Here is a 5466-nt window from a genome sequence, read left to right as displayed (position 1 = left end):
CAGAGCTCGGTCGGAAGAGCTCTTTCATTATCAAAGAGTGAGAGTAAGAGTGAGAGATGGAGAACTCTGACAAGTTTGTGCAACCTGCCATTCCAAAGTTTGATGGTCATTTCGATCATTAGGCTTTACTGATGGAGAATTTCCTAAGGAGGAAGAAAATGTGGCATTTGGTGGAAAATGGAGTTCCGGCACGGACCGTGGCTAGTCCAAGTGAAGCACAGAGAAAGGCAATCGAGGACGCCAAATAGAAAGAATTGAAAGACTTGAAAGTGAAGAATTTTATGTTCTAAGCAATTGAAAGGGATATCTTGGAAACAATCTTGGATAAGAGCTCTTCAACAACTTCAGCTTGTCCACTCAGATATTTGTGGACCTATCACCCCTCAATCGACCAACCTAAAGAGGTGCATCATTAACTTCATTGATGATTTCTCACGAAAGTGTTGGAGTTATTTTTTGACGGAGAAATCACAAGCTTAAGACACTTTTAAGAGGTTTAAAGCTTTGCTTGAGAAAAAAGCAAGAGTTGAGATAAAATGTTTGAGAACTGACTGGGAAGGTGAATTCAATTAAAGAGAGTTCAAAGTGTTATGTGAAGACAATGGCATACAAAGATAACTCACTGCAGTTTACACACCACATCAAAATGGCATGGCAGAGAGAAAAAACCGAACAGTGATGAATATGGTGCGAAGTGTAATGAGTGCAAGGAAGGTTCCAAAGGTTTTCTGGCCTGAAGCTACCAACTGGTGCATACATGTACTCAATCGAATTCCTACCACATCTCTTGGAAATTTAACACTAGAAGAAAAGTGGAGTGGYCGAAAACCATCTGTAAGTTATTTCAATGTATTTGGATGTATTGCTCATGTTCATGTTCCTTAGGGAAGAAGGTTGAAGCTGGATGACAGAAGCTTAAAGTGTGTCTTGTTTGGGGTCAGTGAAGAGTCCAAAGCATATAGACTCTATGATCCTTCCAACAAAAAGATTATTGTGAGTAAAGATATTGTATTTRAAGTAGATGATTCCTGGAATTGGATACAAAAATCGGCGATTAACACCAYAGACCTGGAGTGGGAAGATAAAGATGAGCAGGGGAGTGATGAAGATGGGCCAAATACCTAAGATGTTAATAGCCCATCGAATAAACTAAATGGGCCTAATAACGTTGATGGGACGTCGAACAGAAATGAAAGCGGGCCTTCAAACACTAATCCAATTACAAGCGGTGTTGTTGAAAGGAGACGGAGGGTAACAAAAGCACCGATGTGGATGCACGATTATGTCWGTGGAGAAGAGGTTTTGAGCGATAAAGAACAAGGGGAAAACGTTGCTATGTTTTCTTTTTATCGAAACCAACCAACTATCAAGAAGCTGCGCAAGATGAGTGTTGGATACAGGCGATGAAGCAGGAGATCGAGTCAATTGAAAGAAACAACACTTGGGAATTATGCGATCTACCAGCAGGTGCAACAACTATTGGTGTGAAATGGGTCTTCAAAACTAAGCTAGACAAGGATGGGAAGATCGATAAGCACAAGGCTCGACTTGTGGTAAAGGGGTATGCTCAAAGGCAAGGGCTTGATTACTCCGAAGTTTTTGCTCCAGTGGCTAGATGGGATACAATCAAAAGCATTTTTGCACTTGCAGCACAACGAGGTATGAAAGTTCATCAATTAGATGTAAAAAGTGCTTTCTCATATGGTGATTTGGAAGAGATTGTGTTTGTGGAACAACCCCAAGGTTATGAAGTACAAGGTAATGAAAGAAAGGTCTATCGATTGAAAAAGGTCCTATAAATAGTTATTTTATAAAATCTTCCCCAAACAAAGAAAGAAAATTCAATTTTTTTAAAAAACTTACTGTTAGCTCTCATATTCTATTAATGTAAAAGTATGAAAAAGTATTTCTGCAAGTGTTGACAGAAGGGCATCTTCCACAGAAGACCACAGAGGACCAGCGACAGAAGCTGTTTCATCGTACAAGTAATGTTTGACAGAACCTCTGCTGTCTCTCACAGAGCTTCTGGAAAAAGGTCCTCTGTTAATAAGATCTTACAAGTCTACTTCAGCAGAGCCTCTGAGATGGCTCACAGAGGGTCTCGGTTTTGTCTTCTGTGAAGATCCAGTTGCTGTTTTTCAAAGGCGGTTAGCTGCAAGTGCTTCTCACGTGACCAGGTTTTTCATCGACTTTATTTGGACGGCTTAGATGATTTCACACGTCTAGGTCATGTCAGAAAGGTCGTTAGGATCTACTATAAATAGCGGCTTAGTCCTTTGTATTCAATGTGCTTCCGAATTGTATTCGTCTTAATTTTCAATTGAATTGAAAAACCTTTGAAGCTATTCTCTCGTGTTCATCGTCTTCATCTACTGTGTGTTCTTGATTTATTTACTCTGTTTGTTCTTATATTGTTTCTGCTGCACTGTTATCGTTCTAAAGATCATTAAGAGTAAAAGATCAAATACCAAAACTGAATTTACAGGTCCTAACAATTGGTATCAGAGCATGAATCAAATTCTTATTTGATTAATTCTGTTTTTGGTATTAATCTGCATTCTATTGAACACCGGTCTTCTTCTTCAGGTTACCCTGTTTTACTCTACTTTACCAGTTTCATCTTATTCCTATTTTTCTCCTTCTTTCAATGGCGAATCTGGCCAATACCTCATTCATGAGCAATGGTTCTCAATCTAAACCTCCCACGCTTATCCGTGAGGAGTATCCTCAATGGAAGGTGCGAATGATTAATTTTCTGGAAGGAATTCACCCAAGAATATGTGAATTTCTTTATAATCCTTCTTATGTGCCAATGAACTTAATTCCAAGAGTTCCTGCCACTGGCACAACCCCAGAAATTCCTGAACATTACGAACCAAGACCTGCTGCAAACTGGATTGACGAAGACAAAATACTGGTTGAATTGGGCAGCAAATGCAAACGATTGTTAATCATGGCAATACCTCACGAAATCTTCAAATGCATCGATCACTGTCAATTGTCCATGGTTATTTGGGCAGAATTAGAAAAATAGATTGAAGGAGGTAAGAAAACACTCAAAAACAATCGATCTATTTGTATTGATGAGTACCACAGTTTCAAGGCAAAGGAGGGTGAATCCCTGTCGGACACATACTCCAGACTAAACACCCTTATTAGCAATTGCAAAATGTACGGAGTAATGAGAACGACAGAGGACAACAACTCTCTGTTCTTGAAGAGACTGGGAATTGAATGGATGCATCTAACCATGTCTATGAAGGCCACCTTAGATTTGGAAGCATGGACTCTGGCTGACTTATTTGGCTCTCTTAAAAGTCAAGAGCCTCAAGTTCTACAAATGAAGAAAAACTATGGTGGTCCTCTAGCTCTGGTTGCAGAGGATGGCAGTTCTGGAAAGGGGAAAGGAGCACAGAAGGAAGAGAAGGAGAAGAAGAAGAAGAAGAAGAAGAAAATTTTGATAGCTGAAAGTGAGGAGAGTTCTGATGAAGAAGTCTCAATGAAGGAGATGATGAAAACTCTGGCCTTGATCACCAGGGAATACAGAAAGGGTGGTGAGAGGAAGGAATACAAAAGTTTCAACAGAAGAAACTTCACAGAGGGAGGTAGATCGGATGCAGGAGAGAAGGAGCAGAAGCCCTCACAGAAGGTAGAGGAGCAGAAGAAGGAAGAGTCGAAGGAAGGATGCTTTCGATGTGGCAAGCCAGGCCACTTTGCTGCAGATTGCTKGTCAAAAGGGCCAAAGGCTCCACAGAGGGGTCCTAGAGATGCAGCCTTCTACAAAAAGAAGGCTGACTACTACTAGCAGAAGTCTCTGCTAGCTCAATCAAGTGAGCTAGTAACTGATGAATYCTCTGATGAAGATGAAYAGAAGGGTCTYCTYGCTTGGGAAGACTCGGACACAGAGGATGAGCTCTTCTGTGGGATGGCCAATATCGACTATGACTCCTCTGCAAGAAATGACCAAGAGGTTTCWACTTCTTACTCTTCTGAATCTCTTGATCTATACACAGAGATCATTGATAACCTCGATTCATGTCATTTGGAGCATTTCAATCTAAAAGAAAAACTTTCTCTTTRTGAAAAAGAAGTCATTCTGCTCATAGAGGAAAGGAACAGATTTTTTAAAATGTTCGAAGAGGCTCAATCTAAGTTTGTAAATTTAGAAAAATCTTCAAAGGAAAAGATTGCCGAGGTTCAAAAATATTTGAAAACCAAGGTGGATGAGTTAAGGCATTTGGAGCATGAAAAGTGTAATATTACTTATGTTAAAAAATTCTTTCAAAAGGAAAGAGAATTTTTGCATCAAGATGTTCTTGACAGAGAGCTTAAAATTAAAAAATTTCAAGAGGCTCAAAATGTTTACAAAAMGATTAAAGTTAATTTGGGCAGAAGAGGTCTAGGTTTCTCAGAATTTGATAACAAGCCTGGTTTTAAATCCAACAAAACTCTTGAGAGTACCTTTAAATCCTCAAATAATTTGAAAAGTAATATTTCTAAAACTAAGCCCATTTTCAAAAGAAGAAAGCTGTTGGTTGATCCAGACACAAAAACATATTTAACAATAGAAAATATTGCTTATGAAGACTATATTGATTCTTTCTCACTTTCTGTAAAGAAGGATTCCATTCCAAGGAGATTTTTGAGACAAGGTCATATAAGAATTTTCAAGTTTGGACAACCAGAATCTCAAGAAAACTATGTTTTTGGTCAGCCTCTTGAAAGAAAATTATCATCAGAGGCTCTGGAATTCTTTCCAAAACATATGACAGAGCCTTCTGCAAATGAGTCTCTTCTTGAAAAGGTTTTTGTCACAGAGCTCTCTGGAAAAGATATGTCTAAGCATGAATATGCCTCAGATCACGAAGATAGTCCTACACAAGTTGTAGAAACTACTATTGATATTGAGAAAGAAAAGAAGGAATTTCAACGACAAAGTAATTCTCAATGATCTGTCACTGCTACTCAAAGACCTATTTACACTTGGCAACAATTGAAAAAATAGCCTCTGACTAACAATGCTTCTGTCTCAGTGATTGCAGGAAAACCAAAGAGGGGACCAATACAGAAGAATTTTAAAAAGGATTTCAAAACAGAGCCTAGAATAGGAAAGAAATCTTGTAATGAGAAGCCCATACCTAAGAAGGGCTCTAAAAATAAAATCTTTGTACCCTTCTTTGAGAATTTTAATGAAAATTTTAAGAAAGTTTCTTGTAATGTCTCCTTCTGTGAATGTTTCAATATCATGCATACTTTATCCACTCACATTCACCACTCTTCCTGTTTAGTCTCKCACCCCAAGAGTCATGGTTCTGGGGTGAATAAGAGACAARTTGGCAATTCTTCTTCCAAGAAAAATAAAGTCAAATCAAAGGATGCTACGGCATATCTCAAACAATCTAATGCTAAAGGACCCAATTGGAAGTGGGTACCTAAAATAAACGTTGTATGATTGCAGAAGCAGCA

The sequence above is a fragment of the Cynara cardunculus genome, assembly GCF_001531365.2.
Source record: "Cynara cardunculus var. scolymus isolate 2C chromosome LG 16, CcrdV1, whole genome shotgun sequence".
NCBI classification, from domain to species: domain Eukaryota; kingdom Viridiplantae; phylum Streptophyta; class Magnoliopsida; order Asterales; family Asteraceae; genus Cynara; species Cynara cardunculus.
This window is presented reverse-complemented; position numbering follows the sequence as displayed.